At 31.0% G+C, this 9,368-nt stretch overlaps 1 pseudogene; it reads left to right on the forward strand.

Annotated features, from left to right (window-relative positions):
- Window positions 1-1,885: 1,885 nt before the first annotated feature.
- Window positions 1,886-7,675, forward strand: LOC129295152 (pentatricopeptide repeat-containing protein At2g02750-like; annotated as a pseudogene).
- The last annotated feature ends 1,693 nt before the right edge of the window (window positions 7,676-9,368 follow it).

Here is a 9,368-nt window from a genome sequence, read left to right on the forward strand (position 1 = left end):
GGAAAGTCTCAATGAGAATATCATCATGACTAGACTTAATTTCAATCAAACTCTTAAAATCTAAAATTTACTACATATGTGGAGAATTAGAATGAAATTAAAAAGCTAACTAAAATAATTTTTTTATTTTGAATAAAAAAGTTAAGTGCATAAACAATTCATAATCTAAAAAAAATGACCGACCGACATAAATTGAATTTGTAACTTCCATTAACAATATAACATTATTATGTATACAAGCAAAGCACATGAACAACTTATATAGGAAACATAATTAATTAATATATAAAAAATGAACAATTGACATAAGCAAAATGATAGTTGCAAATTTATAGTAATGTTATGCTATTAATGAGAGTTGTAAAATTCACTCATAAATCAATTATTAATTTTTTATAGAGTTGTTCATTGTCTAACTTTATTAGAAACAATAAGATTATTTTAGTAAGCTCTTTAATTTTATTTCAATTCCTCACATGCCATATAAAAATGTTAGAATTTTAAAAATTTTAATTGAAATTAAGTTGGGGTTAGTAATTTCCAAAACAATAAGGGTTTTTGCATATATAGCCCATTTTGTAATTTTAACCAATAAATAACATAACATTTGTTATATTTGCGTTATGGCTATTTTAATATTTAATTGAGCTTTATATGACAAAACTATCTTCTTTGCAAATAACATGACCTTCTTTCAAATCTTTTTTTTTTTTGATGAAAACTGTCTTTCAAATACTAGAAGATGAAAGAGAGCTTCATTTGACCCTCATAAAAAATGACAAGAATTAAGCATTTTTATATCTACATGATTAAATGGTGTTGCTAAGTTTTTAGTAATAAGGTTTATCAGTGATATACAATCAAAAACATTAAAAAAATATAATCACTTGTCTAAAACAAATCAAATACAATCCATAAAAAATTCTGGATATCTCAGCTTATTATAGAAAATTAAATATCTAATTAATAAATCTTATTTTTCATCATAAGAAATGATGGGATTAAACATTTTCATATCTATAAAATTAAATGGTGTTGATAAATTTTTACTTATTTTGATTTATTACGCGATATATCACTAATATACTATCGTGAATTAGAGACACGAAAAGACTTAATCATTTGCTTAAATAAATTATATAATTTATAAAAATTATAAATATCTTAGCTTATAATAAAGAATCAATACCCTTCTATAATGAAATTTTCAAGTTTACTTGTATCTTCATGTAAGGAAGCTTGGCAAGAGACTTGTTTCAATGACATCTTTTGTAAAAGAGTGCACTTATTAGGACAACAATAAAATAATATGTGAATATCACTTTAATTTTTTCGCCTACCAAAAAAGAAAAGAACGATTGTAAAAGGAGATAGAGATATGACGGACATGTGTGTTAGATTTTATTTAGTTAGTTAAAAGTTAAAATTATTTAATATTATGAGATAATATATTCATGAACTAGATTATATAAAATATTTTAATAATATATTTGTTCAGTAATAAAAAAAGATACCCTTTTAATTAATTTGATGAATGAGTTATATTTTTGATATATTTAAAAATTTCATTTAATGTTATAAAATTATATTTTTCATGATCATCGGAACAATTCAATCAAAAAAGACTTGATTATCGCGTAGAACTGGAGTGTATTTTCTCTTCATAACAATCTTCATCGAAACAAGCCCCCACACCAACCCAAAAATTATTAAAAAGAAAAAAAGAAAGAAAGAAACTTCGCCTCTAGCCTTCTACCAAGCTCCTGAGGGGACTCACTCTGCTTTCTCAAATTCAAAGCGATGCGAGTGACCAGGAGAGGTTCTGTGAGATACTATGAGTGATGAAACTGGCAAAGGAGTAATGTCCCTTCTCTGTCTGTCATCCATGAAGCGCGATATCGCAAAACTTGTATCTGATGGCTTATCAGAGAAGCTCTTCATATCTATTCCCAACTCCACTCTGCTTCCCAACTCTCCTCACAGTTTCACTTTCCCTCCTCTCCTCAAAGCATGCTCCATCCTCAAATCTCCTTCGCAAGGTCAAATCCTGCATGCCCATGTCATCAAATTCGGTTTCCAAGCAGATACTTACGCTTCCACAGCTCTCACACGGCCATGTACATGAAACTTCATCGTCTTCATTGATGCCCTCATGGTGTTCGACGATATGCCTCACCGAAATGTTGCTTCTTTGAATGCGCCTGTTTCTGGGTTTTCGAAAAATGGGTATCATGGAGTAGCTCTCAGGGTTATTCAAGCTAATCGATATGGTAATTTAAGACCCAATTCTGTTACTCTTGCTAGTTTGTTGTCTGCCTGTGGTGGGGTCAATAGTGGTGAGCAGATACATTGCTGGGCGGTGAAATTGGGGGTTGAATCAGATACTTATGTTGCGACCTCGCTTATTTCTATGTATTCTAATGCTGAAGAGTTGGATTCGGCGAATAGGGTATATGGAGGATTAGTAAACAAGAATGTTGTCAGCTACAATGCTTTTATCACAGGGCTACTGCAGAATGGGGTTCCCTGTTTGGTAGTGGACGTGTTTAAGGACATGATGGTATGTTCTAATGATAAGCCCAATTCTGTCACGTTGGTTTCTGTTCTTTCTGCATGTGCCGGTCTCTTGGATGTGCGTTTTGGAAGCCAAGTTCATGGATTCATCACAAAACTTGTGACAGGGATTGAGGTTATGGTAGTGACCGCACTTGTGGACATGTATTCCAAGTGTGGTTGTTGGCACTCAGCTTTTGATGTCTTCAAAACACTTGAAGGGAACAGGAATTTAGTAACATGGAACACGATGATTGCTGGAATGATGTTAAATGCACAGTTTGAGAAAGCCGCTGAACTGTTTCAACTTCTTGTATTTGAAGGAATGCATCCTGATTCAGTAACTTGGAACTCCATGATCAGTGGGTTTGAACAACAAGGAAAGAGTGTGGAAGCTTTTTGTGTGTTTAGGAAAATGATGCTAGCCGGCATGGCTCCAAGTTTGAAAATTCTCACGAGTCTTTTGTCAGCATGTTCGGATTTATCTGCTTTGAGACATGGAAAAGAGATCCATGGACTTGCTCTCAGAATTGATATTAATAGGGATGAATTTTTGGTAACTGCACTTATTGACATGTACATGAAATGTGGGCATTCTTCTTGGGCACGAGCAATTTTTGATCAATTTGAGATAAAACCAAATGACCCAGCATTTTGGAATGCAATGATAAGTGGTTATGGGAGAAATGGAGACAATGAGTCTGCCTTTGGAATCTTCGATGAAATGCAAGAGCAAACAGTTCAACCAAATGGTGCAACATTTGTTAGCGTTCTATCTGCTTGCAGCCACACTGGTGAGGTAGAGAGGGGTTTGCAGATTTTCAGAATGATGAAAAGAGATTATGGCTTGCACCCAAATCCAGAGCACGTTGGTTGCGTAGTTGACCTTTTGGGTCGATGTGGCCGGTTGGACGAAGCTCGAGACCTAGTGGAAGAATTAACAGTAACAGAGCCATCTTCATCTGTCTATTCTTCTTTACTTGGAGCATGCAGGTCTTACTTAAATTGCAATCTTGGAAAAGAAATGGCTATGAAGCTCCTCGATTTGGAACCAGAAAAACCCAACTCCACTCGTGATCCTATCTAACATATATGCTGGACTGGGAAGATGGAGAGATGTAGAAATTGTAAGAGGAATGATAAAGGACATAGGACTGGACAAACTCCGTGGCTTTAGCATGATAGAAGTCACATGAGAATTAGTCGTGCAGAAAATTTTGGACAAAATATTTTCCTGGACACATTAACATAGCTATCACACCTTGAGTGCTCTTTCTATTCTAACTTTCACAGAAGTCACTGTTCCAAATCTCTTTGATCCAAAGCAATAGGCAAAATGGTAAGGAGGTTCAGTCATGAAACAAGAGATCTCATGTCTCAGTGTAAAATTACCTGGTTATACCTCAATTTTCCCATTACTACAAAAATTCTGCAAACAGAAATGCAACAGCTATGAACGCATCATACACAGCTGGGTCAGGTTTTCATGTTATGCGGAAAGTAACTTGCTTGGTTTCTCTTTCATCAAAAAAGAACTTCTGCCTTCTATAAGGTTACTACGATGATTGTGTTCATAAAACCCATCAGAGTAAGCTTCCTGAAATACAAAATGCATGGTTTAAGGCGAAGAAGTTGTGTGTGTGCAATGTTTTAGAACGTCCACGAATTGTGTCATTCGTTTGCTTGAAAGCTTTAAGAATTAATTGATTCCTCTGGATGCAGCAAATAATTTGGCCAGGAAGGGACAAAAAGATGTTTACTTTTTCAAACTGAGCTGAGAACACATAAATACTCTGACATCAAGGTACACCTGTCTATCCAGTTTGAATTAGTTCTTGCTTCTGCGTGTCCAACATACTCCTCCACTCCCTTATCAAAATCATCAACATCAACAAACAAAAAACAAAAGAAATAGAAGAAATAAAAATGTGAAAAATTTCAAACACGTCTCATTGTCCTTGAATAATATATTCAAAAAATAATATTATATTTTTTATCCTTATAAAAGATAATTGTAAAAATACTTTTAAAATATTGTCTAAAATACCGTACTATAATTAATAAATATGACCAAATGAACATTGTAGAATGTATTTTATAAATGAGATCGAAAGGTGTACTTGTTTGCTGAAATTTCAATTGATATCATGCGTTACAGCTTGTAGCTATGTTGATTTTCTTTGACGCATATTAAGTTCATTAGCTAATTGGGGCCAAATGATTTGAAATTGATAATCTCCTTTATCTTGATATCCAAAGCTTAGCTCCCCATATTCAACTGGAAATGCACAACAGTACAGTACTGAACAACGAAAACTAAGCAATTTCTTTTTCTTCTTTTTTTCCCCTATTGAAGATAAACCATATTCTTTGTTTTTTTTTCCTTTTTTGAAGTGAAGACCAATATATTTATAAATAAAAATAATTACAATAACAAGATTTAAAAGTGACCTACCTATATAATGTGACTAGGAGATTATGAAGAGGGAAATTATAGCAAGTAACATACAAACTAAGGACCTGTTTAGTTGTTGAAAAGAAATGGAATGGGTTGATAAAAAATAAAATGAACTAGAATAAGATCATGAATTAATAGAAAGGTGACAATGATAGAGAGATGAGAACTATAGAGTGATAGAGAGATGAGAATGAGCATTGCTGATCTTATTCATGTAAATCCCCATTTTTATCTCTCTTATCATTCCATGACTTTCCTTTCTGTAGCATTTTCACATTTTCAATCAATCCATGATTTTATTTTAGTTCACTTTATTCTTTATCAACCTATTTAATTTCATTTCTTTCAAACAACCAAATAGATACTAATGCAATGTCTGGTAGATAAAAAATTGTTTTATTGAAAAGAAATGAAAATATACTTATCACATTTTCTTTCTAGGTATATTTCTCATCTCCTTTCTAGAACACACTTTGTTGCATACAAACATGCAATAAAGGAACTAAAAAATGAAAGGAGCTAGAGGACATGTGACAATCAAGCTTGCGTAAGATAAACACCATGAAAAGAGTCATTGTTAACAGTGGCGGAATCAGGATCCTAAGTCAGGAGATGCAGAATAATTTAATGAAAAATTAATATTTTTTAAAAAATAGTAATAATTATACTAGGATTAAAATTATAATAACATAAATAAATTTATTATCATTTTTCATTTTAAAAATTATATTAAATAAGTAGATATGGTCTTTTATTATAAATATACTCTTCATATCTTATTTAAATCATTAAAATATTATATATCTAATAAGCTTTTAAACTTAAATATTTTTTATTTAGTTCAAAGGGGGGAAAATATTAAAATCGGAGGTGCAAAGTTGTAAATTTTATATGCTACACTTGTAATTTTTTCCAAAGTGAGAGGGTGCATTTACACCCCCTCACCCAACGCACACTTATTGTTAAGATTGCAAAGAATTGATTAGAGAGAAGACAAATGAACACATTCTTGATGGTGATTATTCAACATTACAAAATCATGATCCTTCACTTGAATGATTTACAACCACAATTCATCCCTTAATTAAAGGTAGAACTATCAATTAGGGCAAACTCGGCTCTAAACATCGACTCTTGATGGGTTAGGGCTTACACAGAATAGCCTTGATAAGCTTAATTATATTTGAAAGTTTTATTTTATGAGGTTTGACCTAGCTCTCAGGGCTGAAGAGCCGACCTTGTAGGCCTTAGCCTTATTTTTTTAATTTAAAAATATAAAAAATATATTTGTAATCTTAAAAAAAGTTATTACACATAAGATTAAATTTAGGAAAATAAATTTATGTCAATCTATACCACAAGTATAATATCAAATAACAACATCAAAATTAATACTAATAAAACTTAAACTTTGCTAGCACTATCAATTAAATCTTAATGAATGAATGTGGAAGGAGGAATGAGTCTAAGGCTTTTATTTCTTTTGGTTAGATAATTAGTCTTTTATTTTTTTATATTAAAATTTTTTAAAAATAAAAGAGCTTAAAGGGCCGACTCTTTTAAATCAGAATTATCATTTTCTATTTTAAAATAGCAGTTCAATTCTGGCTATTTTGCAGCTTGATTTAACCTTAATTAACAGCTCTAACTAAAAGTAATGAAAACTAATTTGAAATGGGATCAAGGGGAGGTTACACACAATAGTTATATTTATTATCTTAATTATTATCACCATTGAAATTATTTTTATTGCATTTCTAATATTTTAAATAGTTAGTCCTTAGCTCTCTGAAAATAATATCTAAATTATAAACTAGCGAGAGGAAAAAAAAAATCTAAATCCCCCATCTCATTTCATTTCACCATGCAAAAAGAATAAAAGGGAAAAAAAAAAAAAAACGGGGTACGAAGAGGAGACTTCTGATTGCAGATGTTACTCAAAAAAGATCTGAGAACAAGTTCTTATTACAATTAACAAAAACCTGAAACATATAATTAGATGCAAAAAAGGAATCCAAGATCGATCAAACTTTTGCAAAATGTAAAATCTTCTTATTGATTAAGTTTGACTAATGCAGATCCAAGTTGATCATCAAGCCTTCTAAACGACCATAATTGCACCATATCATTGGCCTTGAGATCATTAGATTGCGCATGTTTCCAACGATAAATCAGATTATAAGTAGAACAACTTTTCATTTGCCACCTTTTCAGAAGTAAGTTTCTTGAAGATTTGGTTCCAGCACCAACACATTTATACGTTGAGGTCTTTTATTATTTGTTGAACACGTTTTCAGAAACTCAACCTCTTGAGGCTGCAGAAAATTGCCTCTGGCTTCCTTCAAGATCTTGTTTTCTGGGATTGAGAAGCGATTATTGTTTGAATTTGTAACACTTTCACAAAGCTTCTCTTCTATCACCATTTGTATATCATGACCTCCCATATCATCAATCTTTTGGTCAACCTTCATGGCAGCATCAATGAGTGAAGCAAATTCAGCAAACGTGGAGGCTCGAACAAGGAGGAATCATCATGAGAATCTTGGTTACAATAATGTTGATCTTTCTTTATAATTTGTCTTTATTTTCTTGAATCTCTCTCTCTTCTGGTTGGTTCTCCTTTCTGCAACGACTTTCTCTCTTGGCAGATTGTTTGTAAGTAGCAAACAAGTGGTATCATAATATTCAGATTCTTTTGTTGCTGGAGATATTTCTTCATCTCTCTACGTTTTTTTTTTTTGGAGCTTTTGTACAGCTGATATTATAAGATTAAATAAAAAAAATAACATATTCTTTCTTAAATTTTAAAAATGACCGTTCAAATATTTAGTTAATATTTGATTTACAAAACTGCTTTTATAAAATTATAACACTTTCTGCAAACACTAGAAGACTCAAAACACGAGAAATCAAGCGAACGAGAGAGACAAACGCAAGTTACAGTTATGATAGAAGAAGCAACTTGAAGACGAAAGAAAGCAGAGCAATGTGACTGAGCCACAGTTACAATGGTGAGAGACATCAACGGTACTTAATGAAATAGAGCACGCCAACGAGAAAACAAAGCTACTTCATAATTTTTTTTATTTTATTAGTTTAGGTATTTGATTCTCTGTGATAAGCTAAGAGTCCAAAATTTCTTGCGAATTGTGTTTGATCTATTTTGGGCAAATGATCATATATTTTTTGTGTTACTGTTCTGTGATACTACATCATTTATATATAACTGTATATCAATGATAAACAAGTTTATGTTTGATTGTCACTAACATACTATTATATAACACTGATACATAAGCCATATCAGTGAAAATTTACCAACTTGTTTATAATTAATATACAAATGTATATTGATAATGTAGTATTGCATATCAGTAACATGAAAAACATATAATTATTTGTCCAAAATGAATCAAACACAATCCGCAAAAAATTTAATGTTACCGAGAGATGTGAAGATAGTGAAAATCTAATAATAGATAATAAATCTTAGCCTGGTCTTCTATTTCTAAAAATGAAAAGCCAAGCCAATTTCAACTAGATAATAAACAACAATTTTTGCTAATGTGAAATTCTAAAAATTTTCTTTGAATCATTATTATTATCTAACAAACTCTTATATATATTTTATTTTAAATTGCTAGGTGCATATAATACGGAATTCTAAATCACGGACTAGTTATGCAGGATTTTTTTTTCTATTTTGGATATATAGTGCCAAAAATTTTATAATTGTTGAGGGGAGTTTTTATTGAGCAAATAAGAAAGATCACATTCTAACTAAATTTGTGAAGGGCCACACTCCAAGTTTTTATAAACTTTGTCCAGATTTTTTTGGGGCCTATATATTTTGCAACCTCTGCTCCAATTTTCTCTCTCTTTTTTTTCTTCTCTGTCATTTTTATCTCAAGAAGCTTGAACTAAATAGATGCATGAGGCCTCTATTATTTATAGTGAATTTTTTTTTTCCTTCCTAGCTAGTTGGATTAAGGATTCTTTTTCAAACGAATCTTGGATTTGATTGATAATACAAATTTTATGTAATATCCGATAAAATTGATTAAATAAATATACTTGATACATGAGACTGAAATATTTTCTCATAATATTATAAATAGTTAAATATTTTTATTTTTAAGAGAATTACATATTATCTAAAAAGTAAATAGCAATGACAATCATTCATAATATAAATAAAATTAGGTGTGCGTTAAGTAAGGATGACTTTGAAAAGAAATTAAAATTGAGGGTCCTTGAAACATTAAAAGATTAAATATATATAACTAGTTGAAAAACGGATTAAAAAATTATTATCAACTAATAATAAAAATAATAATAAATTATCTCAATTATCAAT

The sequence above is a fragment of the Prosopis cineraria genome, unplaced genomic scaffold (genome assembly GCF_029017545.1).
Source record: "Prosopis cineraria cultivar Desert tree isolate PC_DT_omini unplaced genomic scaffold, ASM2901754v1 PC59, whole genome shotgun sequence".
Lineage (NCBI taxonomy): Eukaryota > Viridiplantae > Streptophyta > Magnoliopsida > Fabales > Fabaceae > Prosopis > Prosopis cineraria.